Below are 13,681 nucleotides of genomic sequence, written 5' to 3' on the forward strand. Positions count from 1 at the left end.
GAGGTGCACAAGCAAGCATAGAATTACAAGGTATGCAAATCTTCAACTGTACTCAATGTTTTTAAATTTCTTCCTTAGGTAGTTGAAACATTTACACCTTGCACACCCATGTATGAGACTTCACGTTACTTTACATGCTGACTACAATTCGGGGTTGCTAGGATTCTACATATTAACCAACCCAATGAGAAGGAAATGGGATCTCATTCGAGTTTTATTTTGCATTACCCTGAGTACTGGTGAAGTTTCCCATATTTTTCAATACACTTATTGACCATTGAAGATTTCTCTTCCGTGCAGTGACTTTTCCTATCTTTTGCTCATTTTGTTATTTTTTTTAACTTTTCAATTTTGTTTTCTAGCCTTTCCTTATATATTCTAGTAGTTAATTCTGTGTCGATCATATGGATTCACTATAGCTTCCTAATATATCATGTTACCTAGCAGAAAACATCACCACCATGTTATTTTTAAAAAATGATGGGATTTAAAAACTGTTTGGTTTGCATAAGTTGTAGAATAACATGTTCAAAGTCTATAAAAAATCTATTGGGACTTTAATTAGAATTACAGAGAACATATGAATTCCTTAGAGAACAGAGGACATCTTTATGATAATAAGTGTTCCTATCAATTAATATGGTATATTTCTTTTTTGGTAGTTCTTGGTTAATTTTTTTCAACAAAAATTGATAATTTTCTTCATTAACACCCATTTGCTTTTGATCTTCCCCATTTTGTTCATTTACATGTACTTTAATGGGAGATATATTTGCACTTGTCTAGCATCTTTATGTTTTATATTTACCCCAGTTGTAAAGTGTTTTATTTTTTTACTCTCCTAACTTGTATTGGATTGAGTGATTTATTTCGCATTTTTCCCTTTCCAGTTATTTGTTGACTTTCCATTGTTTTAAATAACCATCATGGAAATTGAGATGCATCTAAACACTTTCTAAAGGTAATCTCAAGTCCTAAAGTGCTGTTTTGGTGGGAAGATTTTTGGCTATGAATTCTATTTTAATGGTTATAGGGTAAATAAGTTCAGTCCATTATAGTAAGTTATGTTTTCCTAAGAATTTGTTAATTCAATACAACAACTTGTGAATAATGTTTTAGTACCTTGTTTACTCTGCAGTTTACATAGTTAAGAAGCCTTTTTATTCCTGTTATTACATCCTGAAGAAAGTTTTTTCCTCCTGACCATTCTTTATAGAGATTTGTTCATTTTATTTTCAAATAACTACTTTCATATCTAAGTTTTCTACTGTATGATACTTTCAGTTTTACCAATTACCACTCTGATCTCGACAGCTCTTTCCTGCTCGATGTTTATTTGTTGAGATGATGGTAGTTAGTTCTCAGCCTTTCTTTGCTCTGGTGGTCACAGTTCTGCACTGTGAGTCCCCGTCCACACACTGTCTCCCACCTGGATGGGCATGCCCTGGTGCAGAATGGCCTCTCCCGTCCCTCCAGGGCTGCCCAAGGTCCCCCAAATCTGTGTTTCCTATGACGAGCCAGAGGGATCTTTCTGACACTAATAGGATCTGCCCTGTTCCTGCTTAGAACCTCCACTTTTTCTCCAGCATCTTTGCATCTCCGGCGGGGGCTACAAGTTCATGACCTGCGGGCCCCATGCTGGACCTAAGACGTGGCTCCTGCTCCGCTTCCTTTCCCCTAGTTTCCTACTTGATCTCCCGTCCTGGCCCCTGCTTGTCACCACCCTGACCTGATCTCAAGGATCCCTGTCTCTTCCCCATCGTTCCAGCAAGTCCTGGTTTATTTGCTGGTTTGTCTTTACTGTTTAATTTCTTCCTAGAGTAGGGCTGCTCAGAGGAGAGGGAGACTTTTCTCCCCTGTCTTTCTCAAAGGTGAGCTGGAGGCCTTTGGACCCAGTGGTCAGAGAGAGGGCTGTGACCCGGCTCTGTTCCAGACTGTTCCGTCACCTTCTGGCCTCAGCTTTCTTCCTCTGTAATTACTGAATCAAGTAACTCCACCTTTGAATGTGGATGTCTGTGAATCACATCAGCAGATACAGAAGAAGAATATGACAGGATTCCACCAGAAACGGACGTGTGCTGATTCAGGTATCCATCATCTTGGAAGCAGGGTGTAAGGTGTCTGCGCAGGCCCGGGAACCCAAGTGGGGTGTGGGCCCTGAGCTGTGGGTGCCCCGGCCTGTGTGCACCGTGGGGGCTGCAGGCAGGGATGGGGAACGCTGGCATCAGAGGACGGGCCTGGGCAGATTCCTGCAGGGACAGGTGACGGGGACCATGACTGTACACATATAGGCATATCTATGCATTTATTTATATCTACATGTGTTTCTGTATTTCTTCATTTTTTATTTCAAATGCCAAAGAGTTCAAAAGTGAACCTCTCTCAGCTAAGATTTCTGCCAGTCCCCCATGTTATGTGACTGAAGGCACTCTGTCCCCGTTTTACTGATTGTCATTTACATACCTCTGATTGTGAGTTAACAGAAATTTATTTTGAAAGGAGAGAGGGAGAGAGAGAAAAAGGCAGAGACAGCGAGAAGGGAAGGTAGGGGTGGAGGGAGGGAGGGAAGGCGACAGGACGACTGAAGCAATGGCAGGGGGACCGGGCTCTGGTTCGTGCTGGACGCCGCTCACCTCCTACACCTAGAGTGGATGCTGACATCTCTGTATTCCTACTAGAGTCGTTTCCTCCTTACATTTCACACCAATGCCTTTCTTCAATACATGCTAATTCACTTCGCTGGCTTTAATTCAGTCCAGCCGTGTGTGACAAGCCTCAAGATCACATTACACTCGGTGTTCCAGGTTTGGGGCTTTTCAATTCGTCTCCACTGACAGTTTTAGAACCTGCTGCTTATATGTTGAACTATTTGCCTTTTGTCTCCAGTCTCAGGGTTTTGTGAATGGATCTGTTTCCGGCAAACGTGGGCGTGGGGTTTCCATCAGCCTTAATTAAGCAGTAAGGCCAGCCGCTCCCGGAGGCACTCTCCCCACACGGGCTGCAAGAAGCCAGCGCTGCTCTGCTGCTGTTTCTTCCCCCTGTTTTGAATGGTCCTGTTCTTGTGTAATATATGAAGTGCGGAGATAAGTAAGGTTGGCCCTTTAGCCAACATTACAATGAGAACAAAATACATACTGTACACCTCATTATTTATAATAATTGCAAAGTACTAGGATTACCTATTTTGGTGAAAAATACCTTAAAACACTAAAATGTTAAGTGTGATTATGTCCATATTACTAACGTTTTAAATCTGCTCTCTTAAATATCTGTCATGGATGCATTAAATAATGCTATTAAAGATGAACTGAATTTTTCTTTCAAAATCACAACTTTACATTGATATATTAAGTTATTTTACAATAACTAAAATTCCTTTTGTGCTATGAAGTTTTTTATCACTGGTAAATTAAAATAACTTTATAATCCTATTCTTGAATGGTAGCTTTCACATAATTTTTTAAAATAAGAATTTTAGCCAGAGATGAATATATGTTACTTCAAAAAATTAAGTGACAGAAAATAATACTTCACGTCTAGCATTTACTTGGCCTTGGCATATTACATCAGGTGTCTGGTGTGTACCGTACTTACGTAACGCTGTGTCTATTGTGCGACCTGCGTCAGCGTATTTAGCCATGAAGCCGAATGAAATTAAGCCCCGTTTAACAGCCAGTACCAGTTTCTACATGTGTCAACTTCGCGGGTTATTTTTTACAGTTAATGTCACTCTGAGGGTCTGGCCAGTTTGTGAATGATCGTTCTTGTTAAAATGAAGAGTGAAATGTAGCTGATTGTGTTTTTTTCTAAGAAAACACAGAGACTCAACCCTGGCGAGCCGACCCATTTATTCTGGAATTCGATGAGATGATACTGGTCCCAAATGACCCCGGGACATTTTTGGATGAGCTGCTAATCTGGAAGCTGAGGAACAGCAGGAAAATTGCCACTCCTACAGGAGTGAAAATATGAGATTTAAGGACGCTCTAGTAAGTGAGGAACGGTTCAGTGCAGACAGGTCGTCTCAAACTTCACTGTGAACTCAGGTCCCGGGCGATGTGTTACTGCAGTGACTCTGATTCCACGGGCCTGGTGGGTCTGAGCTCCTGGGAGAGCATTTGCCGCTGGTCCTTGGACCTCACTGGGTTAGACAGCCGAGCCCCAGTCCCTAGTCCCCCTGCTGATGGACGCCAGCTGTTGCATTTCAGTCAACACGGCCACTCTGGCCGCTGCAGTAAACATCGGCCTCTCCTGGTGAACTCTCCAGGAGACTGCACTAAATTACTCCTAAGGTCTCTGCAGGTTAAGATCCTGTGAGGGTCTTGCTGCTCTGTGGGATTAGAAGCAGCACCAGGTTTCAATTAAAACTGCTCTAACTGATGACTCAGTATTTTGTTACTGTGTAGGAACAGGGGGCCCCACAAGTATAGAACCTTTCCTGTCCCTGGAGAGCGGCACCGGGCAGCCTAGGAGGAGCCAGTCAATGAGAGGGGCCCATAAGAGACCTCGCTGGCTGCCGTTGTAGAGAGATTTTCTGGTAGCAAGTGGGGAATTAATTCAGCCCTGAAGCCCAGGCGTGTCTTAGGTGTGTGTTACAGCGAAGGGATTTCTGTTGGAGGAAACTCCAGGGCCGAACATTTAGAGATGAACAAGACCAGGGCAGGTGCTGCGGAAGATGCAGTGTCCTGTGTGGGATCTTAGTACCAAGGAGTCGTGGGAAGGCTGGATATTGCTGAATTTGGGGGAACCTTGCAGATTTGACTCTGTGGACAAAAAATAACTGATGATTCAGAGAATAAAGTGACAGAGGACCCTGTTCAGAGGGTACAGCCCCTCCCTCGGCCGCATCCTGGTCCTCGGCATCCCGACACTTCCTCTCCTGACAGTAGATGCTGAAAGGGGCGACTAGAACAGTGGGAGACCAGGAAACGGGGACACTGGGTGAGACTGGAGTCCCTTTATGTGAGGAAACCAGCCAAGAGAGACTGCAGTCACCACACAGGAGAGGGTGGAGAGAACTAAATCAGGATCTCACACTTGAGTGTCACAGCCACCTCGTGACCTCACTGAGGGAAAGGAGCGAGTGGAGGTCACCCAGAGCCCGACCCACACTGGGGACAGCAGATCTGCAGACCTGCCTGGCGCGCTGTCTGACGGCATCCTTACCTTCAGGGTGATGTGGCGGTGACAACGTCTCAAGTCTTTTCTGTCCAAGGTGTGAGGGTCTCCCTGTGTTTCCACGACGTACCCTATCTGCTCCCATGGGATATTATTAACGGTTGTTAGTTGTACCTCATCACAGCTGGGAGAAGATGACAAACAGAAAAGACGGGGCAGTGGCCTGGTGGCACTTTCGGCGACAGCCGGTGGGAGTCGGGGCCATGGGCAGAACCGTGCACCGAGGGTGGGATCCCCTGGCAGGGGGACCTCCGGCCGCCCGCGCTGGCCCTGCACACATCTGCGTGGCTCCTCGGAAGAGAGCCCGAGAGCAGCCACCTGCCACCTGCCACCACAGCCACATGCCGCCACCACTCCCACACGCAACGCCTGCGTGAATGACTTCACCCAGGAAGAGGCAACCTGGACCTGGGCAGGGGTGCGACACAGTCTGGAGGAGGAGGCCTGAGGCACTTCTGGTCAGAAGGGGCTTGTCCTCTGTGAGGAGGGGTAGCTGAGGCCGGGGACGAGCCTGGGAGCTGACTGGGGGTCAGTGGTCAGAGGACTTCGCACCCCGCAGTCAGCAGGGGCCGGAGAGGCAGGAGGGGTTGGTCCCCACTGCCCAGGGGCAGGGGAAGAGTGAGGCCCCTCTGGCCCTGTGAGTGGCCCCTTGTGCAGATGGACGGGTCATCCGAGGCAGAGGAAGGGGAATTGGAGGGTCCGAGTCTGGCCCTTGCCCAGGGCAAACGAGGCCCCGTCTCAGGTACGCCATGGGGAAGGGGCTTCGCTGACCGTCTCTGCTCTCCAGGTGCATGGAGCCCACCAGCAGCTCAGCGCAGGCCCCAGAAGCTCCGAGTTGCTCTCTGACCCCAGGCAGGTGACTCCTTGCTGCACAGAATATACAGGTAGACGACTAATCGGCATCTCTACCACTAGATGACTAGACTTCCACAAAATTAGGAACATCTAATCCCAGAATATAATTCTGCTTTTACTCTAAATAAGGAATCACAGGTTGGTGGGGAAACCCTACTATTTCCCTCTGACTGGCAGTTCTAGGGCCTGGGCTTAATGAAAACATGAAAAATGTGAGTTATTATCTCATAAATGCATATTCCTCGGACGGGGAGATGGACCCTGAGCAGCACCCGACCAGCTCTGTGTCCCTGCAGACACCTGGGACGTCCCCGGCGTCCTCTCACCTGTGGAAACCGAACCTGGCTCGAACCTCCCCCCTCAGTGTCTGTTGCATCCAATCAAATCATTCTAATTAATGATCTTTGTAAACCAAGAATTGTATAATTTTGGCAGTCCCACATATTGGTTTTTCCTGTGGAGGATCAAACCAATAAGTCGATGAAGATACTGTGGTGAATTCTGAACCTGTGTCCGTCTGCCGTATTGATCAGCAGCGACAGGAGTGAAGCTGATATTGACCAGGGAGAGACAGAAAAGGGGAGGGTTTGAATCTGTCAGGATTTGGCTTACAGAGTATGGCAACTGTTAGAAAACATGCTAGATTGTGAGGCATTTTGCAGTACCTGAAGGGATAGCAGTTCTTTGTTCTAAATGCTTAGGAGGTGACATAAATGAAGATAATTGAACCCTGAATCTCATCAATGGGACCAGGTGGTTCGGGATGTTTTGGGACGAGGTTCTCAAATTTTAATCAGTTACATTTAACCACTTTGGTGGTGTGCCTCGTCATAATGAATCCAGCGTTGCCAAGAGACCTCACAAGGCAGGAGAGGCAGTTCATTTTGACAGAGAAAACGCAGCTGAGCATTAATCGTGCCAAATTCCTTACAACTACTTAGTACCAGGTGTCTTTAATTTAGTCAGCCTGTAAAACCAACTTTTAGAACATGATTTTATCACAACACCCAAGCTAGTCTCCAAAAATGTCTCAGGACTGAAATTAGCTCAAAGAGCTTGAACTCATGTAGGAGCTTTTAAAATTAGGTTTTACTGCTGTCTGCTTTGTATGACAGTGTTATAGCTGTGTCAGTTCTGTGCATATTTCAGAGATAGGTGGCTTAAGCTTGTGCCTCCAAAAATTACCCCAAATTTCACATATACATACATTTGCACACGTACAAGAACACAAGCAGCACACACCCACATATATACACATGCACCAGTGTGCACACTCACATAGGCGCACATGTGCACACACATGCACCTCTAGACAGGAACGTGGATCAATTTGTCCAATAAAGGTCACTTTCATCATACCTGGAAGACTCAGGAGACTCAACAGGGACGTGACCACTGTGATTCCTACCTTGACAGGGTCTGCACTTAAGACAGCTTTAAGTTTGTTAAAATGGTGTCCACACTTCAGCATCATAAGGGAATGCTCAGTGGTGACAGGACACATAAGGCAGAGAACCCAGCAACACTTGGGGGAGCAGGAACAATTCAGGAAGGATAGTTGAACCTCAGGAACTACGTTCAGGGAAAAGACTGCTGCTAGCTGCAAATTTAGTTCAATGCAGTACTTCTGTGTGCATCACCTATTCCTGCAAATAATTAAGGTATTGCAAAGAGACCGACTTCTTTATCTCTTTTGAGCACAAGACTCATGGGGAGAGGCAGACAGACCGTCACAACCTGATCGAGGCTGGCTGTGACAAGGACCTTAACACAGTTTAATAGCACCCTGTCAGGAACATGAAGAAAAGAGAAAAGCGGATCTAACTGGCAAGACCTTGGAAGCTTGAAGGAAGCTGGGAACTTTGGTTGGGTTTGAAGGAAATGCTAGAATGTTGATAGGTGTAGGAGAAATGGCAACCTGACCACAGCATCCCCACAGGTGCTCAGCAGTGCGTGAGCTGTGAGAATCACTATTGGCAGACTCAATGCAAAACAGGCATTTCTTTACAAAGACCCCATAGTTCACTCCGGACTGTCCCTCAATTAATTCTAACAGGAGAAATTTCAGGAGAGTGCATCATGCTGGACCTAAGTCCCAGGGGGATTCTAGAATCCACCTTTTTATCTGTAGTTACTGTGTCCCATATGTGATAAACTCAAAAATCTCCAGTTCAACACCAAGACGGACTCGATTTAACTCTGTGATACCAAAACACATGAGTATCTGCTAATGTGCCCCCGTAGAAGGTTCCAGAAGCAAAGGCCAGTTCATTCTGTCCCACTTTTGGCCACATTGTCTGTGCACACCAGTATCAAAACTTCATCATCTTTTTGGGGTCAGGCTTCCTCAACTCTTTCGAAGTTTGCCCTTAACCAGGTAAGGGCCGACATAGAGTTGGAGAATCGCATTTTCATGTTTATTACGTCATTTGCTTCTGCAGGTGGCTTTGCAGAGGGCTAGGCACTGTGGGCAACTGAAATGAGCAAGAGCCAGTGGAACTGGGGTTAGCACACAGGTCTCCTGCCCCCGATGCATTCAGAACCTCTAAGCCCAGCCCAATCCAGTCTGGCCACATCCACGGGGAAGTGGGGGTAGAAGCAGGAGGCAGCTTGAGGGATGCATGGACCCTCACTCCTCAGTTTACCAAAGTGACACCCATGGAACTCAGTTTGAAAACTATTGGCCTACACATCTAGAATTTCATGTCATGAATCCTGTCACTAGTTATCACTGAAAAAGATAAGCCTTTCAAACTAGTGACATAATGCAGAGATTATCATGAACTGAAATCTAGAGTTTGAAGACATATCTAATCCAGACCTGGACTTCTGTGATCCTTTGATACCACTTTGCGGAGGCAGGTCCAGAATTCTGGGGACTAGAGCTAACAAGATTTGAAGAAAAGAGCATGAAGCTGAGAATCAAAACTGCCTACAGGTGTTGTGAAGTCTGACGCCTTGGCTTGCTAGTTGCAGGGAAAGCTGCTCATTGTGCGCCGAAATCAGGCAAGTCTGTCTGTCACCCCTTGAGCACCTAAGAGTCCAGCTTTAACTGGCGAGATACAAATATGTTCCTGAGACAGACATGAGCAGCAGAACCTGCACACATGAGGCTGGAAAATTAGCACAGGATGCTGTGGCCATCTGGGCCCCAAGCAGATCAGCCACGGGCCACTTGGGGCACACACTCTGATCACAAAATCACCAGCAGAAAGTTTCGTACACATGATAACTTCCCTGCTCCTGCCCGTGAGATCGGAGACACACTGGTCTTTGCTATCACCCTCATTGACTTAAATTTCCCTATGACAGCAGAATTCCCAGATGTACCCAGGTTTAATTTGCTGGGACTGCTGGCTCCCTCAGGTGCCTTGGATGAGTCACAGAGGTTCCAGGGGTGACTCATGCCCACAAACCTACTAAAACCCTGGAGCACAACAGGATGCTCTACAGGCTGTGTGCGGACAGACCATGGAGGAGCCCTGGTAAGCACTAGAGCTCTGTGCCCCCAGCCGTAGGGTCCATACAGCAAGGACACATTTTTACCACCAGAACTGACCTGCCATAAAACTTTCCTTCTTACCTTTATCTTGATTAAATAAATTCTTCCTCCTCACTGGGTCCTGCATTCACACTAACTTCCGTGGTAGAGAGCTGGGAAACAGACTGTGCTGTGAAACAAGGAGTTATTGAGAGTTGTAAGGAATAGGAGGCGTCGGCACAGTCAGCCTTGAGGAAGTGTGAGGTGCGTTGTCCCAGGCAGCCTGGTCATGCAGAGCCCAAACCCTTTACCCTCTGTTGTTTATCCCTGTAAACACGAACCCCAGGGTGGCTGAGCATGGGGAGGGCAAGGGTGTCAAAGCTTCTGTGAATACAGAGGACAGGTAAGAGGTGTGAACACGGGGGCTTGGAGGGGCTGGGGAGGGGCCCCCTGTGCTGGCCTCACCTGGAGCTGCGGCTGCCCAGCAGCTCCTCCCTCTCCTCTCTTCCCTGATTTCTGCCCTGCCTGCAGGTGAGGGTCACACCACACAGCCCAAAGGCTCCGTGGCCCTACACCTTCAGGTCGATCTAGTCTACGAGGGCAAGTATGCTGAAGTGTCCACTGCCCATTGAACATGTCCTTGCAGCAAGGCTAGAAGGGTGCTGTGTGACTTTGATTTTGTAACGTACAATCAGGAATACATTACAGTCTGCCTGTCGTCTTCCATTACAGGGTTAGATTGGAGTTTATTTTTATGTGTGGTGTATATAAAAACGAGTTTATATATGTCATTTCCAAACCTGATTTTGGAGGAATAGGAATCAATTATTAATCAATACTTAGCAGGACTGTCTCACTTGGGTTCGGTGGGTTTATTGGGTTTCATCTTGGGTTACCATATCTTGGTTCCCCTGTTGTCAACAGTTAAAACATGATTGACATTCATGTTATTTTAGGTAAGTTACCAAAAACATGCCGATAGAATCACGGCAGTTCCAGTGCTGCAGCCCGATGCCCTCCCTCTGCCCACCATGCACCTTTCCTTTACATTCCTCACACACTAGCCCTTTCTTTACAGAAAGTACAACTGGTTCTTTTATAAGTCTGTCTCCATGGACCACAAGCTCAGACGGCCAGTTCAGGGAGACAGCAGGACCCCGCTCTTTGACCTTCTGGTGCAGAGTCTGCAGAGTAGCACAGTTATGAAATACGCAATTGCAGAGTGAATGGACGAGTCAGCATCAAACGTGTGCACAGACAGGTGCACCAAAACGAGTCAAATGTATGTCACACCAGGACCCAGCACTGCTAAAGATAATTACAACTGTGACATATGTATTTCTTACAAATACGGTTTTGCCAAGAGAAACAACTTGCTCAGCCTGTTTGCATAGATAGTGCATGTTTTACTGTGAGCATTTAAAACAGGAGCACTTGTGCATGAAGTGAGCTCCTGTTGCATTGTGGCAGAGATGGCCACTGCCCACCTGTGTCCATGCTCTTCTCTCTGTTGGCGTGCACTGACCTATGGAGGACCCTTCCAGCCTCTGTATCGAGGTGGGTCACACACTGACACTGTCTAATGGGATGTAGGCAAAAGAAAGCCCTGCACCACTTCCAGGCCCATGCCTGAGGCTTTCCAAAGACCCTTCCTCTCCTGTTCTTCTGTCACATGGAAGGCACAGCCCTGCTGGATAAAGGAGCCTGGGCAGAGCCATCCCACCTACCCCCACTGGAGGAAAGTAAGCTCCGCTTGCGTGAAGTTAGTTTGTCACAGCAGCCAGCATTACTACTCCTGCTAAGAATGTGAATCATCCTTTCAGATACTTGTTACAATGAAGGGAAGTGGGTTGAACAGGTACTATTAATGACAAGAATAATGCTGCTGAACAATCTGGGGAAAGCTCTCGAGGTCGTGAAGCTTGCAGGCATTAACTTGAAGCACGGTCACACGACGACGTGAAAAACCAGTAACAACAGGAGCGCTTCAAATCCCAATAGTAACTCCATTTTTTTCTGAAAAATTTTTTAAAAACTTAAGACTATTCCATTCATAGAACGGATTTGAGCTATAGTCTGCGAATGTGTGGCAGTAACCCTGCCCAAATTTTCACGGAGGTGGCACTCTGCCTCTTAGGGTAACTGCTCTTCCTTTGTGTAGAGAAGTGGCTGTCCCCTGAGTCACCTCTACTTGCTCATGTTCACCTCACAGTTAGGTCTGAGAAACGGGAAATTCCCCAGGTCCCCTGTTACTTCATCCTTTATAAATACCAAAACATAATTCAGATTTACCTACTTAGAATATTTTTCTCTACGTGAAATATATGGCCAAATAGAATAAAATACTTTTGCATTTATACATGCAAATTTGCTAACCATCATAGTATATTCTTTTCTAACACAGATTTGGCAAAAAGCAAAGAAAGAAAAAAAAAGAGAGAGAAGGAATCTGAGATGACCTGTGGGCCAAGATATTTCAGCAAATAGGTGGTCACAGGTGAGCTAACAGATGCTCTTTTTCTTGAAAATCCCAACCCACCCGTGCCTCAGGGGAAACTTACAGACACCACAAAGGGGTGTTTTGAGTTTTACTGATCACAAGGGTTTAGACCTGTGCAGTTCACGCTTCCTGGCAAGCTTTTGCCCACATCAATGAGGTAATACTTTCAAAATGACTCTAAAGTGCACCTTTAACGAATTAAGTACAACACACCTGCAGACGATTGAAGCAACACGTACTTTCTGTCTCCAGCTCTCAAAAACCACAGGATTGTTCGGGCCATCGATACTGCAGTCACTTTGTATTCTCACAACGTGGGCTCTGCGCCAAGCACATCTGTCTCGGTAAGAAGAAGACCGTCTTTTTCCACCTTTCATGCCACTCTGTTTGTAGCAGACCCCTTGGAGTTTGTAGTTCAGAGTGAAGCTCTTGTTTTCTGCTGTGTCCCCTGCAGACTCCACGCTTCTGTAGCACTATCCTGAGAAGACACGGGGACGTGGCTTTAATTCTCTAATCAACATTAACTGGACACTATTCTAGGTGCTAAGGGGAGGACATAGAGATATTGACATCAGTCGAGGAGCTAAAAATGACTAACATTTCCTTTTTTTTTTTTTTTTTTTTGGTATAATCCGGCTCCTACCTGCATGGAAATTATCACCTGGTTAGATACTTTGAAGACATGGTTGGAATCGGATGACATCAGCTACATTTTCTTATGTAATGCCCACAGGCCAGACCTCAGGTAAAACGTGTGTTTCCCACGATTGTCCCTAATTTCTACGGCAACACTGTGAGCAGCTGTCAGCCTTCCCTTCCTCCAGGTGGAACCGACAGGCTGAATGTGTCACTGGAGTTTAAGAAGGGAGGACGGAGCCCAGATGCAGCCCAGGGCTGCGGGTCCCCCTGCGGGAGAGGCCGGGAGGGGACACCCCTGGAGACGTGCAGAGGAGCCTCTGGGGACTGAGGAGGCAACCCCACGGTCTTTGCTGAGCAGTCGGTGGAATTTGATGCCATCACCTAAGATGAGCATCCTGCGGGCAGCTGCGGCCCGTGTCACGGGGCCCTCGTGCTCGGGAGGACGCGGCTGTGTCCCCTGTGTCCCACCGTCACGCACCCCCGTGCACCCCACGTGTGCGCCCTCACGCCGCCCCAGCCTGAGCTCCACGCACCAGCGCCCGAGTGTTGATGCATCCTCGGTGGCCTCCCGTGGCCCGCAGTGCCCAGGTCGCAGGTGGGAGAGTGCGCGGGACCCACGCAGGGTGAAGCCGGGACCCCCACCTGATTCCGGGGTGGCTTCGAGGGGCGGCAGTGTAGACAGTGTAGATGAGTCGCCGAGCCCGCGATGGTGACAGGATTCCCGGACGTGCGCCCAGATCCGTGTCTCCTGGGGACACTCTGCGGGATGCACTGAGTCACTACCCAACCTTGCTACCAGCCTCCATTATCTGGCTCGTGTGATTCTCAATAACGGGAAGAGTATTTAGTATTCAAAATATTCTGTTTACTCCAGTGAGCACAACAAAATCAATAGCAGTTGCTACTCAGAAATCTGGGAAAGTGATTTTCTGGAATGGATTCTAAATACTTTAGCAACTCAGGGGGTGGGGTGTTGTCAGACTGATTGTCGATAAAGAAAGGGTCAATTATGGAGCTGCAATAACCTA

The sequence above is a fragment of the Cynocephalus volans genome, chromosome 14 (assembly GCF_027409185.1).
Source record: "Cynocephalus volans isolate mCynVol1 chromosome 14, mCynVol1.pri, whole genome shotgun sequence".
Classification (NCBI taxonomy): domain Eukaryota; kingdom Metazoa; phylum Chordata; class Mammalia; order Dermoptera; family Cynocephalidae; genus Cynocephalus; species Cynocephalus volans.